This window comes from Lygodium microphyllum, chromosome 2, assembly GCF_053477565.2.
Source record: "Lygodium microphyllum isolate KBCC chromosome 2, Lygodium_microphyllum_v1.1.10, whole genome shotgun sequence".
Classification (NCBI taxonomy): domain Eukaryota; kingdom Viridiplantae; phylum Streptophyta; class Polypodiopsida; order Schizaeales; family Lygodiaceae; genus Lygodium; species Lygodium microphyllum.
This window is the reverse complement of record NC_141136.1, coordinates 53,270,274-53,297,366: the sequence shown is the minus strand read 5'-3', so window position 1 is coordinate 53,297,366 and position 27,093 is coordinate 53,270,274. Positions and strand designations below refer to the sequence as shown.

At 44.1% G+C, this 27,093-nt stretch overlaps 1 protein-coding gene across 1 annotated transcript in view; it reads right to left on the bottom strand.

The window, feature by feature from the left end:
- Positions 1–27,093, bottom strand: part of LOC148039742 (hyperosmolality-gated Ca2+ permeable channel 1.5-like) — a 78,083-nt gene that overhangs the window by 49,032 nt on the left and 1,958 nt on the right. The gene's annotated exons all lie outside the window — the stretch shown is intronic.

Genomic DNA, 27,093 nt, shown 5'->3' with positions numbered 1-27,093 from the left:
GTATTGCAGCAAACCCTAGTGGGAGAGATGGCAGCAGCCTATCACCTAGCACTAGATGCTGAAAATACACGTTGATCAAGTGCTATGATGAGGCAACAGATGGAGACCTCCAAATAACAAGGCAATGGCTGAAAATAGGCTGCCTAGGGCTGGATAGTGATGGGCTACAATCGGTGATGCTTGGATAACACATGATAGATGGCTAATGGCTGATGGCTGAAATCTGCATGATAGAGTGAGGAACTTGTACAAAAGGATAAAGTTGAATGGTGGGCAACCTGTCTATTTATAGATGTTAAAGGATGCCCCAAAAAATTAGGCTTTTGGGGGACCATTGAAACTCTCTCGAACCACGCACCAAATTTTTATTTTTCATTAATTAAGTGTATTTTGGAACTATTTAAAAGTGCTAATCAGTTGTAAAGTGTGTTTTAGCTCAACACCCCCTCTTAGGCATAAAACTGAGCCTAAAGGAAAGGCCTACAATGTTTATTCCAAGGCATCCCACCCCAAAGCAGCCAGGGCATCAAACAAAGGGTGCATGTCAATTGCCCAATGGCTTACTAAGACTATAGAGGGGATGGTTATCTCACTAAAGAAGTCCAAGTAGTCACCCTAGAGAGGACAAGGCATCGAATAAAGGGTGCTTATCGACTGTCCACTAGCCTACCAAGCCCTACAAAGGCGGATGGAACCACATCGAACTTTTTTTTTTTTTGCAAAGAGAATCTTAGGGGATAGCGGCCGATTAAGTAACAATGATCCAAAAGATGGGAGTAGGGATAGTACATCCGACACATCACAAAATAGTACAAGCTTACCTAACCACTCAAGGATGTCAATGATGAGGAAAAGATGATGAAGCATCGTATAAAGAAGAATGGTGGTGTGATACGTCGGTGGAAACAATTTAGAATCTGTCCAGTGGTGCTCTTCACAATGGGATAAATAGTATGCTACATGCTGAAGAATGCTCATATAGTAGATGTCACTTGAACAGTGTTCCTCATGGAAAAATTGTTCATTCGTCCAAGTGCCCTAGTACAAAGATGATGAAATCATGCAATGCCTATATAGGGAAAGATACATGTCATGAGGACATGTTTTTTTTTTACCTTACTTAACATGTGGATTAATTTTTAATCACATGGTTAAGTAAATGTTGCACATGTGAGGTATAACTGGGGTTAGAGTAAATTTACAAGCTTGGAACCCAAGGAAATCACAAGATGTTAAAAGGCAAAAAAAGTTGTAAGTTATACCGCACACATACTTGCTGGTGTCTGGTGCTAATTGTTGGTAATTCATTTGGCCATAAATGTTAGTTGCCGACACTAAAGAAGTGGCATTTAATGGTACCTAATACCAATTTGATGGTCAAAGATGGCACAAAGACACTCGAAAAGGGAAGTTGCCTAGCCAATTTAATGATTGGCTAGTCAGATTATTTCTAAAGGTACCGAAATAATTATTAGATTAATTTTCAATATTTGAAGACTGAAAATTAATATTTAATTATGGATAATGCTGGAAAAACCGTTTGAAAAGGCTGCCACTTGTCAAAAATGCCCATGCAAGACTGAAAAACGTCTTTAGAGACTGGAGAGAGGCATTTGAATGGATTTAGCCTGCGAGAGAGAGAAAGGAGATGTTGTTGGTTTGATTAGCAGCCATTGGAGGACCTTCTGAGGCAGCCAAGGGCAGGAGAAGGCCAATCAATAGCAAGTGACAGTATCTACAAACTGTTTTGACAAGGCAATAGCAATAAATGACTAATTTTCTTCAATTATTTGCATCTACAAGCTATTGAGACAATGCAACAGCAGTAAATGACAGAGTTTCTTTAGTTCTTCTTAAAGAAAGTCTGAATTTTCTCTCTCCTCAGCATTCTCTCTCATCTCCCAACCTCTCTACAACCTTGCTCCAAAGATAACAATATTGAGATTACCAAAGACTGAGAAATTTCAGATTTCTCTACTGTAAACCCTAATCTACAACAGCAGAAATTAGGATTTAGCAGCAACCTCGGAAAGCGTGCCAAAAATTAAAAGCTCCAAGACTTGGATTCAACTGTTTTTAGTCAAATTCAAGTGGAGGGACCAGCAAATCCATGAATTTGGGGCATTTTCCATCTCTATCAGAGTGAATGAAGACCAATTAACTGCCCGAATCAAGGGGCAAATCAAACTGAAGACTTGTTGGTCATTTTGGACAGCAAGGAAAGTTGGAATACCGAAAGGGATTGCGAGAATACCATTGTATATCAACTTCTTCAATTAAGTTAAATAAATACCGAAAGGGGTGCCAGTTTTGGAGCCAACAAGGTGTCCAATGTCCAAGATGATATGGTAAAGTGTGCATTTCGGTTTTGTGAATTTGTTAATTGCTTTAAATAGTGCTTAATCAGGTTATTTACCACCCTCTTAACCTATATCGAGGAGAAAGGCTAGTTTCATACAACAGGGAAAGGAAAGGCCAATATCGAAGACAAGTGCCGAAACCTATAGAAAACCAAGAAGGATAGAAACCCCCTCTTAACCTAGATGTCGATGCCGAAGAAGAAAGAGAAGCCTGAGGATGTATCGGTCTTCATGTGGTGCCAAGAACCATGTGAATGAAAATGATGAAGCATCCCTACTGGAAAATCAAGGATACAAGTTACCACCATGATAGCATCAAGAGAGATGCTGCATGATCTAGGGGAAGCCTCCATGCTAGTAGAAGAGCAAAACTCCAAGTAGATGAAACCTTGAAAGAAATGGTGTGCATCTTCTATCTCCATCTCAGAAAGGATTGGTGCAAGCCTGTATGTTAGCTCTATACTAAAATACAAAATCCTGCAAAAGAGATCAAAATCTACAAGCACACATGTGAGTAGTGCAATGCTCCAAAAAACAAACTAAAAATAAGATAAAAGAAAGCAAAGCTAAGTGCAATGCAATGAGTATGTAAGTATGTAGCAAAAGTCTAAAAAGAGAAAGGCTAAGTGTGTGGCCACCATCACGTACGGCAAGGTGGAGAAGTGATCCTACAAAGTGCAGTGGATGTCCTAGGAATGGATGTGTAAAGTGCAATAGGTGAGTCACTAGTAAACCAATCAGCCAATCCTTCAAGAGTATTGAAGGAGATAGACTGTCCGTGGGCCACATATCCAGTAGCCGCTAGGGTAAATGAAGTAAGAGGCGTAGCCCAACTAGACTAGCTAGCCAGAGTGGAGGCAATCGCAACAGTCTGTTGTGGTTTTCTAGGAGGAAGACCCTAGGCCTTGGTATGACACTCCTCATCCACATGGCCCGCGACCTCTGGCAATGTATGCAAAACTTATCTTTCTTAGAATTTTTTTGCCAAAGGAGCTGTGTTTCTTTATTTCCGTGATGGAGGATCCGTCAGTACCAACGATGAGGTCCCAAAGTCCTTGAGATTAGAGCACTTATTGCACAAAGTTTGACTAAGTAGTGAAATTCGACCCATTAAAACAAATCTTATCTGTGAAGGCATTCTTAGTCATTGCAAGAGGAGTAGTGCTAGGAGATGGAGAAGGTGTGTAATGGGGTAGGGTGGATAGGGGAAACAGGGTGGAGAAGCAGAGTACACTTGGGAAGGAATCCCAAAGTGACCACCGTGCATACGAGAAGTGTGCATAATGGATCCAAATGTGAACTAGGGAGGATTAGGCATGGACATGGAAACTACCTATGGAGCCTAAGATGGAGGGATAGGGACACAAGGAGCACTAGATGGAAATCCCTGCATAGGAGTGACCCAAGGGATATACGATGACAATCCATAAGCAGAGGATGGATATCCATGCGTCTGAAAGGTCGTGTGGAGGATTTGTGAGTGCTCGGGATTAGTGAGGAAGATACCCATCACAACTGTCCTAGAGTGAAAGGACGTAGTAAAGTGGGGATACGTGGAAGATACAGTGTTAAAGGATGGCATTTTCCCTAACGATACACCAAGAGGTGGAGTGAATGGAGGGTAAATAGATGGTGGGATGGAGAAAGAGAAAGTGCTAGGAGCAAAGATGGAAGATCCAACCCCTAGTGTATTTTGAGAGGAAGTGGAGTGTAATTCAAGATTTTGGAATGAAGATGTGAGGAGATCAGAATGTAGAAAAGATAGTGATGGGATGGGAGGGAGTTGAGAAGTGTGGTTAACTTGCTCAAATGAAACAAATGGTAGAGATATACCTGACGAAGAGTATCTACTTCAAGAGCTCCTTTATTAAACTCAACATATTGGAAACCATCTAGATTATGCACACCAAAAGGAGAAACATAAGAGGGTTTTGGCTCATACAACTCAAAAGGGTTATGGCTCATATGACTCAAAAGGATTGTATAAACCTGACACAAGGCCTAGCTGTGATGAAGGAGATGGATTGCCAAATGTGCCAAATGTCATAATCCCTCCAAGATCAAAGAGATGTCTAGTCTCATCAATTGGTCTAGATGGAGTAGTAGCACTTATTGGAGGAGTATAAACCGAACTATACGTGATGTGCAAGTACTCCTCGTCTGCAAGACAACCAAAACAAGAAGAAGAAGATGGAAAAGACAAAGGCATGTCTACCTCCTCCTCGAGACCATAATGCCTTCTCAGAGCCACCAATGACGGAGAAACCTGATAAGACATCATAGGATTTGAAGAAGGTGCCTGAGACATTATGAGTTAGAATCAAGTCACGTGTGAGTCTTGTACAAAGACTAGCCTCCACAATCACCACAAGATACTCTTTAGAAAAGCATCGGCTCTAATACCACGTGAAGATATGCTAGGGTTTGCATTGAGGAAACACAACATGTATGACCAAGACTGAAACACAAAGATTCAGACAGAGAAGCAAACTCAAACCCTAAATGCAAAACTCAAAAACTCAAAACTCAAACACAAAGACAAATACAAAGAGAAGAAACTCTGAAGTAAATGAATGCAAGAGTGTACAGGATGCCCAAGGGCAGAGCAATGCAGTGTCAAAGAGTGACCTCCACCGAAAAAGGATCCCAAGTGGTGCTGTGACCACCAATTGGAATGTCGGAGTGCAGGAAATACCAAACGTTGATCAACAGTGCCAGGGAACTAAGGCGACAACAGGAGAGATGTTTGCTAATGTAGATGGCTTGCTGGACAACAAAAACGCAGATACTACAACAAACGCCTAGTGGGAGAGATGGCAGCAGCCTATCACTTGGCACCAGATACTGAAAACGCAAGTTGATCAGATACTATGATGATGGAGCAAATGGAGACCTCCAAACAACAAGGCAATGGCTAAAAACAAGCCGTCTAGAGATGGATAGTAATGGGCTGTAGTCGATGATGGCTAGATAGCTGATTTTAGGTGGCTGATGACTAGAATTTGCACAATAGAGTGAGAAACCTGCACAAAAGACTAATGTTGAATGGTGGGCAGGCGATCTATTTATAGATGTTGAAGGGTGCCCCAAAAAATTAGGGTTTTGGGGAACCACTGAAAATCTCTCGAACCACACACTAAATTTGCATTTTTTTATTAATTAAGCGTGTTTTGGGGCTGTTTAAAAGTGCTAATCAGCTATAAAGTGTATTTTAGCTCAATACATTATCTACACTCCATTCACAAAGGATATCTCAACCAAAGCTGTCTATCATCGTTATCTACCATCTGACACACGTTCACCACCCTTCTCTTGCAGTTTTCTATCCTTATCTATTATCACCTGCTATCTACCAGCCCTAGGAGGTTGCATTTGCTGCTAGCAGCCCATCCACATTTGATTAACAACTTAATCAAATGTTATCGGCAAGATTAAAGTATCTTAAAATTTCACGTCCCTGTGACATGTATAGTATCGAAAAACCTCAAAAAGTGAGGAAAAACGATTTTTTTTCATTTAAAAATCATGTTTCACACAACCACTTCACTCAGGCTGTTTCAAGTTTTAGTAAAACATTTCAACCATTTCAGTTGTTTCACATTTCAATGTCAACAAAACGCATTTCGTAGTTACCAGGTTGCCACCTTGAACAAGGCATTGTACTCCTTTTTGATAGTGGATGACTTCTCAAGATACACGTGGATATACTTCTTAAAGCGTAAATCCGATGCATTCATCCATTTTTCTGCATGGGCATCAAAAGTGCATTTCTGAACGGTTATCTAGAGAAGGAAGTCTATGTGGAGCAACCACCCAGATTTCCTTCTATTACTCAAAAAGACAAGGTCTTTTGTTTGCAAAAAGCCCTTCATGGGTTGAAGCAAGCACTACAGTCTTGGTTCCAAAGAATGGACAAGTTCCTTAGGACTCACAGATACCATTCTACCCCTTGTGATCCGAATTTATATATCTGTATCACTTTAGAGGGGGGCGGCTACATCCTGTTATATATAGATATTTTACTTCTCATTGGCTTAGATTATGCTATCATAGCAAAAATTAAGGCCCATCTTTGCTACTTTTGAGATGACCAACCTCAATCAGTTTTCATATTTTTTGGGGATGGAAATGTCAAAAGTGGACGTAGCAATGGAAGCATGAAGAGATGCTGAAATAAACTATTGGACACAAGACAAAAAAAAAAAGAAAGAGAAAATGCAGAAGAACATTGCAAAGAAGAGAACTCAAAAGAATGCTCAAGAAATGAAATCCATATACCAAACACAAGTTAGTCGCATACAATAGTGAGTCACTGGCTGCATAGGCACTATGCACTAGCCTCCCTCTCTCCAACTGAACCTCAAGTGATGAATAAATGACTAAGGAGGAAACCTAGAATATCAAGGACAAAATAATGCCATAAATGGCAACAAGTCAGCCAGCATAAAATGTCCAAATAATCATCATAATGACCACCATAAAATGCCTAAAGTACCTAGTAATGTTAGGCATAGCCCAGACTCACACATGAGCTGACTAGACTACTAACAAGACGTAGTTTGATTAGAGGGTAGTATTTTTGTATCATAGTAGAAGTACACTTTTTAGTTGGTGAAACAGTATTGCATAGATCGAACATGGCCTGTAGCAATGCCTCTTGATCCCATTGTCTACTTATCTAATGATACTCTCGATTAGCCCTTCGATGAGCATACCTATAGGTCTATTGTAGGAAAGCTCCTTTGGTTGATTCATAGTAGGCCAGATTTACCATACTCAATTAGTTGCTTAGTTAATATTTTATTGTACCTAAGATGTCACGTTGGACTGTTTGTTTACGTGTTTTGAGATATCTTCGGTGGATCTACAAATACTCATTAAGACAGAACACTTCTTGAAAACACTTACACAAAGCTAGATCTTGAAAACAAAACAAAAGCCCCTCCAAAAAAACCAAGTCCACTAAGTTTCCTTCTACCTTTACAGGTCTTAGTTGGCCACTGGGCAGCTAACGTGCATCCTTTGTCCAATGCTCTGTCCTCTTTGGGGTGAATACTTAAGCTCCCTTGGTAAGATTACCACCTCTATAGTCTCAGTAAGTCATTGGGCAGCTGACATATATTCTTTGCCCAATGCCCTAGCTGCTTTGGGGTGGAATGACTTTAGGTAAAAGAAAAAAACAATGGCTTGGGCTTGTTTGCAATCCCTACTAGTACCCATTTTGGACTTGAGAGGGGGCATTGAGCTAAAATTGCATTAGCTTCTTTAAAACAACCCCAAAACATGCTTAATTAATGAAGGTTATCAAACTTTATTAAAAGAAACGTGACTCTCTGTGTCCCACATGCAAATCCTGATTTGGGAGTCCCCAAATTTCTACAAATAGACAAGCTTTCCTCCATTCAACCCAATCTAGTTTTTGCAATATGCAAGTGCTGAAGCTTCGTTGTCCACATCCCATTCATGGGGATATCTCAGCAAAGCTTCCCGTCATCATCATGTATAATTTGGTGCTTGTTCACCAGCCTTTTTTTGCAGTTTGCTACCCTATCTGTTGTCGCCTGCTGTCTACCATGCCCAAGAGGTTGCATTTTGTGCTGATAGCCCATCTACTGCTGTGTTTACACCTCAAAAACAGATGTCTCAAGCCAACAAACCAAGTACAAAGCAGCCATGTAAGGGACTTCCATATCAAATATTATATAACAAGAGGAAGGATAATACAAAGCTTGAGTGAATAGCTAGTTAGGAGGTCTATAATGCCAGACCCTATGGGTTTGCAAGAGATAAAAGGTTCAATAATCCCATGTCCTGAGAAAAGCATCTCTCCTCTTCCTCATAGTCTCTGAAATGCCATGTATTCTCTCTCAATCTCCCACCAAGAGTATGCACAATCTCTATCTAGATCCTGGAGAGAGTCCCTACACTAGATATGTCCAAAAAATTGATGGTCTAGCTATAGAAGCTACCTGTGCAGAGAACCTCCGCCAAGATAGGAGGGTCCTCTCTCCAATGGTGTGGCCTCTCTTTGCCTTGAGTGCATAGTTGTCAGGTACAATACGGTATGGTACGATAAAAAACGGTACTAATTGCTACCTTATGATTTTATAAGGTATGGTACGATATTAGTACGAAAAAAATTTAAGATGATTTTTTAAATAACAAAAACCATAAATCATTAAATGATAGATCATAGAATACATGTTTAAAGTGAAAATAGCCATTTCATTACAGAATAAGATGAATACATGAGGGTAACCATCGTGATCGCATGGGCTACGCAAAACATGGGATACAACTACAGTCTAGTATATCTGATACAAAAAAAAGAGAGACCTATGTCATATGAATGATGAATCTATGATGAGGCATCACTATCATCATCATCATCATCATCATCAGAACCATCTGAGTGCTCATCAAGAGAGTCTAAAAATGACTCCTCGACATTCGATGATGAGACACACTCATACTCATCCTCACTGATGAGGTTACCATCATCATCAAATGATGGCTCCCTAGGTGGCAACTGTGTAGGCAAGAGAGGGATGTCATCATGAGGCGCAGGATGTGAGCTACTAGAACCCCTCCTTACATATGTCTGCAAGCCACTCGAACCACCCCTCCTCGATGATGGAGGGCGTTGAATGACTATGCCCCTACTACCACCTACTCGAACTCCTCGCCCATGAGCACGTTGACTACGAATGTCACGAGTATCTGCTGCTATAATCTCTATAGAGCTCTACAAAAATCATCTCCTCCTCCTTGTCCACCTCCTTATGTACACTCGGAAAAGTGTCACCCGTCAACTTGAATGTATCAACATTCACCTACACAATGTAGTGATGCACATAAGATTGATCATTGTAAATGCTAAAGTCTAAATTGTAAAGTATAAAGTTTAAAAGTTAAAACAAAAAATTTTAAATGTTATGGTTAAGTGTTTAAACTTTACCTGCTTCGAACTACCTATGCTCATCATAGCCCTCATCATGAGTAAGTTAGTGCAGCAATAGACTAGCCGCTCTAATTGTCATGTGCTAAGCCGATTGCGAATCTTTGTGTGAATGACAGAATAGACCCTCCAGTTTCTCTCACATGCACCCGAAGAGAAATCCTGGGCAAGGACCCTCATGGCTAAGGGCTAAAGGGTCTCCAATATCCAAAGTTTTACCACCAAAATAAAGGCTTCACAAGTGACTCTCTCTTCCAACAAGTAGAAGAAGCAAAAGCCACATACCCTCTCTGATATACATAGCATCCTAGCTCCTCTAGCACTACATTATGGTCATCAACAGGGACCACACGAGTCAAATAAGCAAGCTGGTTTGAACGGAATACTCTATCATCCATGACTGCCGGTGACTTGTAGGGCGGATGTACCAATGCGGCAAAACCATGGTTAGGCTTATGCATCCACGCCCACCTCCTCTCTGCTATCTCTAAAACATGTGCACACTATGTCTCTGTGATCACTGTACAAGCACGTGCCTCCGCCAATGCCGCTCCAAAGAAGTGAACGAGAAGGCCCATGGTGGACCCCTCGCAATCACTCATACGTAACACCCTATAAAAGGGAGTCACGACAATGACAATGGCACGGAATTTTTCCCAAAACTGCTCATTAAGGCACAAGCACTGCATGGCTTTGGCCTCCTCTGTATCATGCTCATCCCACTCATTCCATAGAGTGGACACCACTGTCTGGCACAAGGCAGACCGCACCTCATAAAGGCACTCCAACAATAACCACATGTAAGCAAAGCGAGTTGAAGAAGGCTTCTTCAACTCTAGTGTGCTATGCTCACGATACATCGCAAGCACCTTTACCTTTACCGTGAAGAATGTGACAATTGATGTAGCTTTGCGGACCACCCTCTTCACCCACTTGAGCTTCCCAATGTCCTCCATGAGCAAGTCCAAACAATGACTTGCATATGGAGTCCACACAATCGTAGGGAACTCAATCTCAAGCAAACAACCCATGCGCGGACAATTCAATGCATTGTCAGTAACAACTTATACCACATTTGAGGGGCCCACCTACAACCACAATTTACAAATTACAAGTTATGTATAAATCAAATTTCAATTATAAATCATGATATTATCATAATGAAAGAAAATGAAACAAATTTAAAACACAAATTGCAATGTATACCTCAATGATAGCTTATCGAATGTGGCGGTAGATGAATGCGCCCGTTGTTTTTTTCCCCCTCTTGCCGATATCTACGGCCCGCAAAAAGTAAGTGCCGAGTGGACATGAGACGAGTATGTTGATGATGCCCTGTTCCTTACGATCACTCCATCCATCGGTGAGAATGGAGCAACCATGCGGCCCGAATAGGATCAAGGGCTCTATCAATCCTCTTCTTCTCTTCATCAATCTTTCTCGTCCTCATGTCGTTGTATGTGACACCGGTCCATCCTTCACATGGACCCACATTGGCAATGGCTTTTACCATCTTCTTCAATTACTCTTGCTTTAGGACATTGAATGCAAGATTACACTCAATCACCGTGCGTGCAATTTCAATGTCCGCAAGTTGTTGCCTTTCTCTAAGAAAGGCAACCGATCCACGCACATGACCGGGAGCTTGAGAGAGAGACGATTGTCTCTCCGGCACCGCATGAGCCTCCACTCTCTATCTTTTACCGGAGCCGGATGTGAATGTGGAGCCCCCACCACCAATGGTAGAGGCCTCTCCCGCATCGGTTGAAGATACACCCACATTGGATGCTTCCTCGTTAGTAGGCATAGGAGTTGGTGCCAATAAGCCACTTGCTCCTCCTCTTGTGGATCCCCCTCTCATCTTGGAGAGAATCTCCGCAATGTTTTGAGGAATCTCCTTGCATGGAGCAACTAGCTCCCCCGTCTTGGAAAGATGTTGGAGAAGCTGAGTTGCACCACTTGTATAGCGCTTCCCGCAATACTTGCATGTCCAATGGTGGGAGTTGAACTTCTTTGTGTCCCTCTCCACATGGATCGCATACAAATTGAAGGCCTCGTGCTTCTCACGAATCATGGTGCCGATGACGAATAAAGAGGCCCGAGAGAGAGAGAGAGAGAGAGAGAGAGAGATGCTTGAGTTTGATTGGGTTTTCGCGCAGCCCAAATATCCCACACTGACACAGCCACATATGAAGATCTTGTTTCACTTTCTTCGATATTGGGGCTGTTGGCACAACTGGACCATTCGGAATGCTTTCCTTTTTAATTCCGCTTATAATGTTCAGCCGCATATTGCTAGGCTTAAAGGTTTCTTGTATTGGCAGATAGATCTTCTCCGGCACTCTGACATCCTCTCTCGGGAGGACTTACGCCCCTGGCATATGGCAATTTCCTCCACGTCTTTGCCATGATTTTGTAACTCTTTGGCCGTCTGGTTCTTGTAAAGAGTCAGTGTGTACACACGATGGGGTAGAGCCATCATGTATCTTGTAATCATGTAAACTTTTTCGTAATTAATACAATTACCTTTTACGAGAAAAAAAAGAGAGATGCTTGAGTCTTGAGTCTTGAAACTTGAGTCTTGAAAGTTGAAAGGGAGGGAGACTCGAGCGGCCCAAGGATTGGGGTAAAGTTAAAAGAGCAAGAGTGAGAGAGAGGGAATGGGAGATGAGAATGGCAAATGCTTTGATAGGGTGCGGGATAGAGGGCATGGGAGATGAGATTTAAGAATGGAAAATGCTTCGATAGGGTGTGGGAAAGAGGGGATGGGAGGTGAGATTCGAGAATGACAAATCACAAGTCCATTCAAGAATCAAGATCCAAGAGAGGAAGATGAGAATGGTAACTTGTAAGTGCTTGCTGAATTGGTGTGGAAGCATGGAGCCTTGGAGGAAAGGAGCACCTTTTGTAGATGAGAGAAGGGTCAAAGTTCAAAGTTCAAACAGTCAAAGAGAGAAGGAATCCAAAGAGAGGACTGTAGCCTACAAGCTGGAAGGAATCCAAAGAGGAGCACATTTTGCATGGCTGGGACTTGGAAAAGGGAGTGAGGTGAGGTATCCAAGGCTTCCCACCCCCCCAAAAAGCGCAAGAGTGCACGAATCGTGAGACGTGGGGGCACAAGAAACGTGGAATGAGAACGTACAGGCCAAGTGGCCCAAACAAGCTTGTTTTAACGTACGAATTCGTATCGTACCGTACGGATCGTACCATACTGTTTCGTACCACGTATGGAGACAACTATGCCCATTGGATAGGGAAGGTACTCCCAGGCAATTCACACACTTACTGGCAGTATACCGTCACTGCCCACGGCAGGATTGGAGGTGTATGCACCTCCTGAGCCTCACCGCCTGTGTACGTGACCATGGGGCGATTGTTGCAAGGAGGGTTCTATGGATTAGATTAGATATTGGGGACTCGTGCCTTGTTGGAATCCTCAATGTCTATGCCCCTATTGAGGTTGGGGCACGCAAAAAGTTTCGGTGGGGATCGCAGTAAGACTTCCAAAGGTGGACTCCTGGATTGTTGCAGGATACTTCAACCACCTGGAGGCCTTAAGAGGACCAACAGGGCAGAGGTAGGAACTACCAGGGTATGGCTGGGGAGGAGGAGGCATGGGAGGTCTTCCTCCTCGCAGTAGGAGCACATGATGCTTGGAGAGACCCATCTTTTCACAGGAGGGAGAGGTCATTGGACTTCTCTTGGGGATACAGGCAACTAGGCGGAGTTTTGCTGGAGCGACTGGACAAGTTTTATGTGGGAGAGTGGGGATGCTCTTGCGGAGGCCAGATAGGGCAATTGGCCGGCACCACTTTGTTTGATCACTGTCTGGTTCTCCTAACACTTGATGCCCTAGCTTCAGCCCTAGACACGATCCTATCACATCCCTGACTCCGTCTACAAGAGGGAGGAGGTGAAGAGGCAGATTGAGCAGCTCTGGACTAGGGAGTGGGATAGGAGGGACTGGATCACAGAGGAGGTTGCAGAGGTCCTAGCCGAGTCGAGCATGATCTGCCAGGAGACATCCCTACAGGCCAGGCAGCAAAGTTGGGAGGAGGAGGAGGAGAGCACTCCGACGAGACCTAGTAGCCACGCAGAGACTACTCCAGAAAAAGTTGAGTTGCTGATCAAAAAGAAGTGGCTGCATCAAATTCTCTTCAATACTTGCTGGGTCAATCTGTTGAAATCCTGTGGATACTAATCTCCATGCCTGTATAATAAATGCAGCAAAACTGACCTCAAAACTGTTCCCAAGCCATGTAGTTTGGATATGTTGAAATAGCCAATGTGTGCTAGGCTGCCACAGTCCTCCATAAGCAGGAGCAATGGTCTCTAATCTCCATAATAGTAGCCCCTTCCATGGCTCCTCATCCAAAAGAAGGCCCCCTCACAATGAGCTTTACCATTAGTGCTCTACTTTGACTTTCTGGGTCAATAATCCCCAAGCCACCCCTGGATCTAGGTTGGATGATAACATCCCAAGCTACCTTAGCGACTACCATCTCCACTTGATCTAATAAAATTCCTAACGAGTCACTTCACTTGGCCCAACAAGAAGTTATGTACCACATTGTGGCTAACATAACCTGATTTGTAACTACCACCCTGCCTGCTAGTGATAGCCTTGTTGTGCTCCAATAAAGTAGCTTTTGTCTTATGCCAAGTAATAAGGTTGCCAGTTGCTACTCTAAAGAAATATCAATGCCTACATGGCAGCCCAAGTATCTCACAGAAGTGCCACAAGGGACCTAAGTGAAATTCTCATGTGGTTTCCAATCTATTTGTCAAGTATCACATACCCAAAACCCATAGGATTTGTGCCAATTAATAAGAGCTCGTAAATCTCTACCAAAGGCCTCCATCGCAGCTACAAAGGCCCTAAAATTCTCCTCATCCCCATCCAGGTAAACAGGTGTGTCATCTGTAAACTCTACATCCAATAACTCCTAAAACTCTGGAATGGAAAGTCTAATGCCTCAAATACTTGTATTGTTATTGCTTAGGAAGGATCTCATAGCCTCTGCCACAAATAAGAAAAGAAGAGATGCAAGGGGGAATCCCTCTCTCTCTCAACTCTGAATACTGTATCTGACACCTCTGGTCCCACCAATGAGGACCTAGCTGTAAGCTGATGGATATAGAACCAAAACACCTCCATTGCTCTAGGAAACCCATCCTCAACATGGTGCTCTCTAGAAACTCCCAATCAACTCCATCATAGGCCTTCTCGAAATCAAGAAGCAACACAATGAGATTTTGCCCCTCGATCATGCAAGAGGTGTGGATTCCCAAAAGGTGAAAATATTGTCAAGGATGCTGCTCTTGTAAACAAAACCAGTCTAGGTAGGGTGAATGAGGTCTAGCATCAAGAGAGAGAGTGTGAGGCTGATCGTTTTGGTTAGGAACTCTCACTCCTCCTGCGAGGCACCCCTTCATCTTGAAAGTAGTTCCGGTGAGGCCCATATTCTATCTCCTTTGCTCCATCCTAGGGCAATGTGTTGCAAGGTGGCCTACCATCCTACAAGCGAAGCACTGTCATGGGAGACCGGTGTGATATATGTGAGAATGCGCAATGAAAGAGAAACACAAACACAAAGAGAAGTAGAAAGAGAGGAAGCAGAGGATAAGGGAAGAATATTGCATTGATTGAAGAAGAATGCTAACACAATGATGATGGACTGATCAGTCCCTGCACGCAGCCCAAAGCGTCAGTGAGGGCACTAGATCAGGCTGCCAATGATGGCAGCACCAAGCACGGAGAGTCAAAGTGTCGGAGTGTGCACCTGCAAAGGGGAAGACTGAAGACTAAAGAGTGTGTATATCTGCGAAGTGGGGGGCTGGCTATAAATAGCCATAAATGCCCAAATCTGGCCGACCTGCATCAATGGAGGCCAAAAATGCTGGCAGACTAGCAATAAATGCTGGTCACATAGAAAGAAATGCCTAAAAAAATAGGGGACACCCCAGAAAAATCCTAGATGGCAAAAAAAATGTCTAGCGAGCGTAGGTAGATTGTGGAAAGAAGTAACTGGCCCAAGAATGCACATAGGAAGTGACAAATAAAGAAAATGCACCTAAACTGCCAGAGCTCCTATGTCTCCATCATACTCTAATAGGAGCTCACAACCAAGAGATGATAGACTAACATGACTTAGCAGCTGAATCAAAAGGATCATATCCATGTCTTCAAAGGATATCATCTGAGCAAGAGGGGCAAGCTCACCTCTCAAGTCCTCCATCTTCATGATGTGCTCCTTCATAGAGGAGGAGGAATGATCTACAACTTCTTTTCCAAAGAAATCTTGTGGGCAAACGTCTTATGCTGATACAAAGATGCAAGTTTCGTCCACATTGTTAGACAATCATTTCCTGGACAGTCGGAGGGCAGTGCCACGTAATTAGAGTATGGCAACAGCCAGACACATCAGCACAGTACGGCAAGATGCCACGTCAGCAGGGCACACAGGTGCCACGTGGACAGGTAAAATCGGATTGCATTTCTGTGCAGTTGGACAGTTTTACTGCAGTCGGCTGCATTAAATGCAGCCGACCTGGGGCTGGTATTTCCTATTTTTTGGCTATTTATAGCCAGTTTGTGGCACTCTCCAAGATATTCATTATTCAAATTCTGATGTTGAGATCTGTTAGCTAAGACAGACTGTGCTCGGGCGGACAGAGATTGAGGTCATCAAGTCGGAGACATATGCAGATATTTCCTCTGCCCCTATGTATATTTCTGCACTCTTGTACAGCATACTACACTGCAGATTTTCTGCGTTTACACTGTCTCCTTTTCTCTCTCTCTTCTCTCTGTGTTCACTCTCTCTCAGTCTTTGTCCTACGCTTTCGTATCGCTGCACTTTGACATGGTATCAGAGCGGTGAAGATGGACTGACTGAGGGCTGAACCTATCTGAAGAGGAGATTTCTGCATGACACAAGGCTGTGTTTCCAGGATTCGAGGGCGAGCGGGAGGGCTGCGCATCGGATCAAGGCTGAAGCGAGCGTGGGCGTGCAGGAAAGGAGTCCAATCGGTAAATTTGCTGCAGGTTATTGCTGTTTGAAGAGGAGGAAGGCTGTGTTTGAGGCCTTCCATTGCAGATTTTACCTTTTCATCACCTCTGGCGGGTGAAGAAGGTTTGGACAGCGCAGGAACCAGCCCTAGAAGGCTGCGTTTACACAGTCAGAGGGCGCTGATTTTGCATTTGTGCAGGTTTTGTAGGTTAACATGTCCACAGAGACTGTTTTGGAGTTCCAGGCGATAATGGATAGGAAGGTGCCTGTCCTACCGGCTTTTCCATTGAATCAAAAGCTTGATGGTGACAATAACCGCATCTAGCGGGTGATGATGTTGGCCATTTTGGAGTCTTATGATTTGGTGGAGCTAGTGATGGAGGAGATTAACAGGCCCTCGATGAGGGATGAGTCCAAACTCTCTTCCAATGCTCGTGTAGAGTTGACCAAGGCCCAGTCTCATTGGGACAAATTGAATGCCACGATTCGATCTTTTCTCTTTCTGTCTTGCACCACAGCCGTGATAGCTCACATCGAGCACTTGACGGTGGCTCGAGAGATATGGCTGGAGCTCGACCAAATGTACAACCGGATGACCCTTATGAAGAGGGTTTCTTTGGAGGTGCAGATGCGGACCTTGTACGTGAATAAGTCTTCTTCACTTTGGAAACACACATCAACAAGCTTCAACTGCTTCAGATGCAGGTTCAAAATGCAGGGACGCCTATTTCATCCGAAGACATGGTGATCACTTTACTATCCCAGTTACCGCCACGATTCGGTACCTTTTATTCCGCTCTTATTGCATCATGGCAGGAGTCAACTCTTCGGTGGGAAGAGTTGGTTCCTATGGTCTTGGACCAAGGTTCAAAATCCGGGGAAGCCTATTTCCTCCAAAGACATGGCAATCACTTTACTGTCCCAATTGCTGCCACGATTCGGTACCTTTTATTCCGCTCTTATTGCATCATGGCGGGAGTCAACTCTTCGGTGGGAAGAGTTGGTTCCTATGGTCTTGGACCAAAAGGAACAATTGAAGGGATAAAATGCTTCCAAATCGGAGGCTTTGGTTGGTCAAGCCTCTCAAAAGAAAGGGAAGGACCAAAAGAAGAAAAAGGACAACAAATCCAAGAAGAACAAGGAGAAGGAATCGACTTGCCATATTTGTGGTAAGACCGGTCTCACTGGAAGAAGGATTGCCCCGACAAAGACAAAAAGAACACCAAGAAGGACACGAAAGATTCTGGAGAGGTGGCCGCACCCTTATCAACTGCTTTTCTACACTTAGCAATCATTGAGGACTCTACATCAAAGACTTATGATGCTATGATGACCGCTCCCCAAGCTCAAGAGTGGATTATGGACAGTGGTGCCTCACGGCACATGACTCCTTCCGATGGTATTGCCCATTTACGACCTTCGCGTGGGCAGATTCTCATTGGAGACAGCTCTTCTGTGTCTATTGCTGCGCAGGGTGAGATACAGCCTATTCCAGATGGATGTGGTGGTACCCACACTTTCGAGGTATTGTATGTGCCAGGCTTGGGGTATCATTTGCTTTCGGTCCATAAGGTTTGTGCTCTTGGACTCTTGGTGGAGTTTGACAGTGATACTATTCGAGTCCTTAATCGTGGATCAAGGAAGGTTCTCTTTGCAGGGTATGAGGAGGATGGCATCTACAAGTTGAAGCATTCCACAGCTCTTACCTCTCTTCTTCTTACCTCTCAGACACAGTCCGAGCTTTGGCATGCTCGGTTTGGCCACTTGAACTATGAGCACCTTCGGAAGGCGTCGCAAGGATCGTTTGTCCGAGGTTTGCCGGATATAGTGGTGAGCCATCAGCCATGTGTCTCCTGCATTGTGGGAAATTGCATCGGGATGCGATTCCCAACAAAGCTTCGAGGCGGTCTACTTCACCCATGGAGCTTGTATCTACGGATCTCTGTGGCCCGATGAGGACTGAGTCCCTAAAGGGGATCTTGTACTTCATGTTGATCGTAGATGACTACAACAGGATGACTTGGGCCTATTTCTTGACTTTGAAGTCGGAGGCTTTCTCTCACTTCAAGGATTGGCTTCTCTTTGAGGAGAACCGTTCTGGCCGGCGACTGAAGAGCTTGCGTTTAGACAAGGGAGGTGAATTTATGTCTAATGAGTTTGCTCGTTTTTGTGCAAATAGGGGCATTCACCAGGAGTTTGCTAACACCAACACTCCCCGAGAATGGCATTTTGGAGCGGAAGAACCGAAGTGTGATCGAGATGGCGCGCACCATGATGGAGCACTGACAGACACCTCAGTTTCTGTGGGCCGAGGCAATGGCTACTGCAGTTCACATCCTCAATCGATCTCCCACTTCGGCCGTTGACAGGATGACACCTTTTGAGGCTTACTTTGGGACTGACCTGATGTCTCTTATTTCAAGATCTTTGGGTGTAATGCTTATATGCACATTCCAAAGACCCAGTGTAACAAGTTCGAGGCGGCTTCCCAATGACACGTTTTTGTTGGTTACAGCTCCCAGTCCCAAGGTTATCGTATGTTTGATCTCGTCAAGCAGGATGTCTACACGAGCCAAGATGTGCAGTTCGTGGAAGTTCTAGCCACAGAGAGGAGTGAGAAGCACCCCGTTCTTGGAGATCCACGGGAGAGTTGGACTCCCAAGACAGTTCCTTTGGAGCCAGAGTCTTTTGATGGAGATTCTTCTTCTGATTCAAAGTCTTCACTTCCACTGGCCACCCTCGTGGAGCTTCCGACAGTGGATGTTCCCGAGTCTTCAGCAGATGGAGAGCGACGGAGAGAGGTCCGCGGCCTCCTCCTCATTGGGCCCGTGACACACTCCGAGATTCAGGGATCGAGGGGGTCCTTGAGGAGTGGGAACCGCAGGATGGACCGGGGAGGTCACGGAGGAACCAGGCACATTCTTCGGAGCTTGTTTGCTCCAACTATTGTTTGCTGACCCGTGTTATGCAAGATCGTGAGCCCACTTCAGTAAAGGAGGCTTTGCAATCTGATCATTGGCGAAAGGCTATGAAAGCCGAGTTGGAGGCTATTGAGAGGAATGGCCCTTGGTCTCTTGTGCCTCATCCCTCTCACAAGAAGGTGATTGGTGTCAAGTGGGTCTTCAAGATCAAGTACCTTAGCAATGGTTCTTTGGACAAGCACAAGGCTCGCCTTGTTGCTAAAGGTTTTGCTCAGCGCCCAGGCATTGATTTCCATGATACTTTTGCCCCCACTGCTCGTATGGCGACTATTCGAGCTGTTCTTGCTTTGGCTGGCTATAGGAGATGGTCTGTCCATCAGTTGGATGTGAAGTCGGCCTTTCTGAATGGTGACTTGCAAGAGGAGATCTATGTTGAGCAACCTCCTGGCTTTGGATCCTCGGATGGGAAAGTTTACAGGTTAAAGAAGGCCTTGTATGGCCTCAAGCAAGCTCTGCGTGCATAGAACGAGAAGAATGACTCATTTCTTCAGTCGAAGTTGGAATATCAGCGCTCCAAGGCCGATCCGCAGCTTTATGTGCACACTTCCGAAGTTGGTCGTGTGTTGTTTGTGTTGTATGTTGATGAATTGATTGTGACAAGGGATCATGCACAGAAGGTCCGAGAGACCAAGACAGCTTTACATCAAACATTCGAGATGACAGATTTGGGGCTTCTTCATTTCTTCTTGGGTCACGAGAAGCAGAGGTATATTCAAGATCTCTTGAAGACTTTTGAGATGGAGACTTGTCGGCCCATTACCACTCCTATGGATCCGAACTGGAAGCCGCTTCACACTCGGATTCTCCCATGACGGATGCTTCCCGCTACCGTCAGTTGATTGGATCCTTAATTTGGCTTCTCAACACTCGTGTTGATCTTTGTTTTGCTATGGGTCTTTTAGCAGGGTTCATGACTGAACCCAAACAAGTGCATTCGTAGGCTGCCCTGAGGATTCTTTGGTATTTGAGGGGAACCTCTGACTTAGGGATTTCTTATCCAACAAGTACAGATGCTTCAGATCTAGTTCTTGCAAGTTGGAGTGACTCGGATTGGACTGGCGATGTGGACCACCGACGGTCTACTACAGGCTACTGTTTTACCTTGGGTACAGATGTTATCTCTTGGAGTAGCAAGAAGTAGCCCACAGTAGCCCTTTCTTCTATTGAGGCGGAGTATCGAGCTGCATCTTCCACCACATGTGAGGTTGTGAGGCTTCAGAGATTGTTGGAGGGCCTTGGCTGCCCCCAAACTTGTCCTACTCTTCTGCGATGTGACAATGAGAGTTGCATTGCCTTGGTGCAGAATCCTGTATTCCATGGCCGGATGAAGCACATTGAGATCCAGTATCACTTCATTCGGGATTAGCTTCTGGATGGAACCATTGATGTGGAGTAGTGCAAGATGGAGGATAATCTTGCAGATTTGTTCACGAAGGCACTTCCCCGGACTCTTCTTTGGCAACATTCCAGATCCCTGAGTCTTTTACCGCGTCCAGGATCTGAGAGGGGGTGTTAGACAATCATTTCCTGGACAATCAGAGGGCAGTGCCACGTCATCAGAGTATGACAACAAGCAGACACGTCAGCACAGTAGAGTAGGATGCCACGTTAGTAGGGCAGACAGGTGCCACGTGGCATAAGTACAATCAAACTGCAGTTCTGTGCAGTCGAACAGTTTTACTGCAGTTGACTGCATATGTAGCCGACTTGGGGCTAGTATTTCCTATTTTTTGGCTATTTATAGCCAGTTTGTGGCACTCTCCAGGATATTCATTATTCGGATTCTGATCTTGAGATCGATTGGCTAAGACAGACTGTGCTCGGGCTGACGGAGATTGAGGTCATCAAGTCGAAGACACACACGGATATTTCCTATGCCCCCATGTTTTACTGCAGTTGACTGCATATGTAGCCGACTTGGGGCTAGTATTTCCTATTTTTTGGCTATTTATAGCCAGTTTGTGGCACTCTCCAGGATATTCATTATTCGGATTCTGATCTTGAGATCGATTGGCTAAGACAGACTGTGCTCGGGCTGACGGAGATTGAGGTCATCAAGTCGAAGACACACACGGATATTTCCTATGCCCCCATGTATATTTCTGCACTCTTATACAGCATACTACACTGCAAATTTTCTGCGTTTACACTATCTCCTCTCCCTCTCTCTTCTCTCTGTGTTCACTCTCTCTCAGTCTTTGTTCTATGCTTCCGCATCGCTGCACTTTGACCCACACTTCCACCACAATCTTCAACTTGTGAACATGCACAAGGACAGAATCCTGCAAACTCATAAAAAGGAAGGATCATGCTCGAGAGTTGAGCTGATCCCACAAGGCTGCATGGTCCATAGAAGTTCCATTTGCGGGAGCCTCCTTAGGACGGGGGATGGAATATGAAACAAGAGCCCAAAGATCGAAGGTGTAGAGTATGCACTCCACCTTACACGACCACAATGAATAGTTCAAACCATCAAGTTTGTCTTCTTTGGGTAATGAAGGTAAGACAAACACCTATACTGAAGGTATCAAGAACGGTATCTTCACTGAGGAGGACGAAGCCTTCTGTGAAAGACGAATAGAAGGGGAACATGTGGGAGACTCCTCATGTTGACTATAAATGTAAGAATCGTGTCTCCGCTTAGAGGAGTGTCTAGAAAGAAGCTCCTCCTCTAACTCATCAAAGCTCGTGAAATGATAAGACATTTTCAAACCTGCAATCACCTAGAAAGCTATGTTTGACAAACAAACAACTGTCACTTGCCACCAGGAAGCTAGCGCCTACACAAAAAGCTATCGCCAAGGCTCAAGAAGCTATCGCCTACAGCAATATGCTGATGCTTGCACTAGGTAGCGAACACCAGCAAAAATGCAAAATTGCGTTTTGAGCAAAATGCAGAAGTTGATGCTGCCTAATGCCAAGAAGCTGCCATCTGGCATGTAGAGACTATCGCCTAGCTGCCTGGAGGTGCAAATGGGCAATAGACCACCTGTTTGGACAAGAAACATAGTAAACACAAGCTGAAAATCTGTGTTTGGGAAATCTAGGCTGCTCCTCCGCAACGAAAACCTACTCTTCTACAAGAAATCTCCACATTGTGTCCTCACTTAGGCGATGATACCATGTGAGTGCGCAACAAAAGAGAAACACAAACACAGAGAGAAAGAGAGGAAGCAGAGGATGAGGGAAGAACATTGCACTAGCACACCACCGTAGACTGCTCTAGTGTGCTAAAGCTGACCCTAAAGCACCCTTTCCCCAATGGGGTTACCTCTGTAACTCTCATTGGAATGCCTGTAAGAGCTGAATGTATCATGTCTTTCTCTTTCAATGTGTGCATCAATGGCCGGTCACCTACCAATCAACAGGCCTGAGATGATGCCTCTAAAGGTCACCACTCTATCTCTAATATCGAGCTCTGCATTACGATCGAACCTAATCTACGGAATACTATTGGTTGTGGGAGCTATGAGGGCTGCACTGGAGTCCTCGAAGGTGAAGGATGGACCAGCTACTATCTCATGGATCAAGTTTTCTCCTTATGGCTGATATGTCATGTATCAGATCCAACAATCTCGGTAATCTCTGTCTACTGTCAAAACTAGATACTTCATAATGTTTTACTAAATAGTGGCTCAAGTGTCAACATTATTACTATGGCAACCTATAAAGACTTTGGGCTGATCAAGTGGAAACCATTCCCCTTTCTTGTCCTTGTGATGCTGAATTTAAGGCACTCTACTAATCCTATGGTAACTCTTGTGAGGAGGGAATGAGTGATAAGGAAAGGGCAGCTATTGCTTGGAACAGTGCCGCTAGGGCAGGGGAGTAGAGGCCATGGGTTCAACGAAGCAAGTGGTAATCTTCCCTCTGCTTGTAGGCCCAAACCCTCATTATGACCTGAACTTGTATGTCCATATCACTTTAGAGGGGGTCAGCAACAACTTGCCATACATTGACAACTTACTTCTCACTAGCTCAGATTGTGTTGCCATAGCGAAAATTTAGGCCCAGCTTAGTTCCATATTTAAGATGACTGACCTGGGTCAATTGTCTTACTTTTTGGGGATGGAGGCTACTCGTTCCGAGGGTCATTTTTGTGTCACGGCAAAAATATGCTCTTCAGTTGGTGGAACAATATTGCACACATTAGACATGCCTTGTGGCTATGCCTCTTGATCCCATTGTTCACTTATTTAAGGATACACTTGATCAACCCTTCAATAAGCATAGCTATAGCTTTGTTGTAGGGAAGCTTCTTTGGTTGATTCACACTAGGCCAAATTTAGTATACTCGATCAGTTTGCTTAGTCAGTACTTCACTGTACCTAGGATATCACATTGGACTACTTGTTTACGCGTTTTGAGATATCTTCCATGTACCTATTCTTATGGCTTGACTTTAGGTCATGGTTTGTGCTTGCAAGATTACACTAATTTTGACTGGACAAGAGATCCCAGCACCCGGCGTTCCCATAACAGCCACCTCTTTCCTTGGGCACAACTCCCATTTCTTAGTCAAGCAGTAACCAGGAGATGGTGGTGGCTTCCACGATTGAGGCTGAGTATAGGGCTCTTTATGATGGCACTACCGAGGCCATCTATAGGAGGAACTTGATGCATCGTGGCAGTTCAATTCCCTTGTGCTGCTTCAACTATCCTCTATTGCAACAATCAAAGTGCAATTACACTAGCTAGTAATCCCATCATCATCCAATGGACAAGACACATTGGAGTACACTTTCACTTCACCAAAGAGTAGGTTGAGTTGGGCACTATTCACCTAGAGTTTGTACCTTCCAATGATAATTTTGCAGACATATTGACCAAGTTCGTCAATCGGCTACTTTCCAGGATCGGCTTGGATACACCCTCCCCTACTGCTTCACAATACTAGTCATTAACTAGGTTCTTCTTGTGACCATGTGGTACATTACTTCCTTTTGGGCATTCTCCAAGTCATGCATCAGCTAGGTGAAGCTTATCAAGAACTTTATTTGGTCGAGAAGATGGGAGCCTAGCTAGAGTGAAGGTGGCTTAGGATGTCATCATAGCCTAGATCTAGAGGAGGAATGGGGAGCATAGACCCAAATAGCCAAAGCAAAGTCTTATTGGCCAAGAATATTGTTAGGGGTCCTCTTCCAAGTGAGGGAGTTACCACCAACTACAGCCGAAGAGAAGAGAAGGTAGCCTCTTCTGTCACTATTTGAGCTTAGAGTTGGGCAACACTCGTGGACAAAGGACATACTTATCCTAGGAGAAAATCTCTTTATAGATTGTTGTCAATTGGGGACCGGTTTGCATTTTAGGAGCTACTGCAAGAGATTCGGAAGCAAAGGCTACAATGTCTCAAGCTATGATTGAGGCTATGATGAAGGGAGTTCCACCAAATTGGCAGACAGATATAGGCACTTCTCAAACCTAGGCCGGTCTCTTCTCTAGAGGAACCATCCTTCTAGTAATCATTGCAACTAGCAAAGATAGGAGATTTAGTTTTATGGTTGAGGACGATAGCCACCTCCAATAAGAGGTCTTTGATAAGACCGCATTAATTGGGTGCTCCAAACATAGAATGAATGTAGTGATACATTGTGATAGAAAGTGGTATATCAACCCAGACCCAACCACCAACCCAATAGATGGATGTTAGAGGAGGCCTCTTTAGAGATTACAATGGGATCAAGGAGAGTGGGTATGGAGGTATCCATTTCTTGATAGGCCATGTGAAGTGACCTTCTTTGGCTACACTACTATGCTAGAGAGGAGGGTTCTAATAAGTAGGATCAAAGCACAGCCAATTGTCACCTCTTATTGGTATTAACAAGGGCATCTCGGACCAATTCTTCTCTTATTTTTGGAGGAGACTACATGACAAATTTAGGCCTAGGAAGTTCTCTCTCTTTCTGTGGCCTTTAACTCACAAGAGCTTCACAATTGGCACTTGGCTTGGATATGACAGAGACACTACCTATGGAACTACCCTAGAGCTCACGAGGTATGGAGAAGAGCCCTCGAGATGATATTCCATAGCACAGCAAAGAACATGGTATCGACCAAGGGGCTATAGCTTGGGTCACGGATAGAGGCCCAACATGTGGCTATAAGGATGTTTAGGGGAGCCTTTCTTTCCTCATCATTGGATAGAATCTGAGTAAGATTCCTACTCTAGATTACTCACACACATAGTGGACCCAAGGACACGGTCATAGATGGGAGTTGATTGCCAATATCATAGCTCAGTATATTTGGACTGTGAGGTGCAGTCATGCTAAAAACCTCCAAGATGTACCCACTGTGGAGACTCTATCAAGGATTTGGATTGAGATCATTCACTCTCTCCGCAGGAGATAGAAGAGGATGCAGGGCGGCTTTAAGAGGATGAGGAAGAGAAGAGAGACCTTCTTTCAGACTTGGGACTCGGGCACTTTTTTCCACACTGCCTCTAGCAAAGCCTACCTGATTGGTTGTTCACACAACCATTGTATTTGTGATGTACTTAGCTATTCTTTACAAAGTTCCTTGTACCAAGTACTTTGCCTCAAGGGCAGCATTATTAGTAGAATTTTATTTTCTCCAAAAATAATAATAGGACCCAAAGTCAGCTTCGGCTGTGCTATGCAAAGGAAGATATACTAGCGGTTCCAAGCAGTATGGCTACAATTTTGTGGCCACAAATTTTTCAATGCATGAAATTCATAAAGCAAAGCAATAGAATAGAAGCCAAGGTTGGCTAATGATGTGATCCACACAAAAAAGATACATTATTTCCCAGTAGAATGGCTACAACTTTGGCTTAGGCCATGCTATACAAAGGGAGATAATGACCAATACATGGTCTCTGATTGGCAGCAGCTGATCAGAGAGGAGAATATCACAAGGAGGATGTTACTGCTTGGTAGGAAAGCTAGGAATGGAAGAAGCTACAAAGCAGATTGCAGGGCCTAAAGCTACTATTTAGGAGGCTGAGGTGATTGATCCTAGAGCCAGAGTAGCCATCATCGTCGCAGTCCTACATCACCAGTCAAAATTGCCTTGGTTATCTACAACCATATGTAACATCACCAACAATGTCTCATTTCCATACTGTACCAGTTTTGTTATTTTAGTTCAAAACTATTTCTCAGCATTGTTTTTCAACAGGGGAGGATTTTCCAAGCTTTGTTTCCACTAGGCAAGCATTCTAAAACAGATTCATCCGTTCTGGGTTGATTGCTTTACAGCAGATTTCTTCCAGAAGTTGTCAGGAGGTTGTTTGCTGCATGCTTAGCCACCTGGAGCTCTTTCTTAGGATCTGGAATTGTGACGTGCCTTCTAAGGAAGAAAACATTTTGTTGGAGATAGAGCTGGCCATGACAATCTTGACTAGATCCTGATTCCTCTCATTTCACTGTTCACATTTTGGTGTACACCTACCTGCCATCTATATCGGCCTACCAAAGTTCTCTCTTTCCTGCAAGTCTGCCTTAAAATTGCCTTCCTCTATCTTCTATTATCCAGATATTCTCTTCTTAAGTTCTGTGTGAAATGGATTCAGTGGGATTAAAATTCCACCGAGTTGCAGTACTACTTCCCTCTTCATATGTTGTCTGACACCATAGTTGCAGGAAAGAAGCAAGCCCCATAGTTTCTTGAGAAAGAGTACTATCAATTGGGTGAAATTTCATGCGACAGTCAGTGAGAGGGACTCAAAAGTTCCTCAATCAGATGGTAAAACTACAACGGTCACTTCATGCACATTCATCTCACAATGGAAACAAGATCTTCCTCTGGTCAATTTTTCT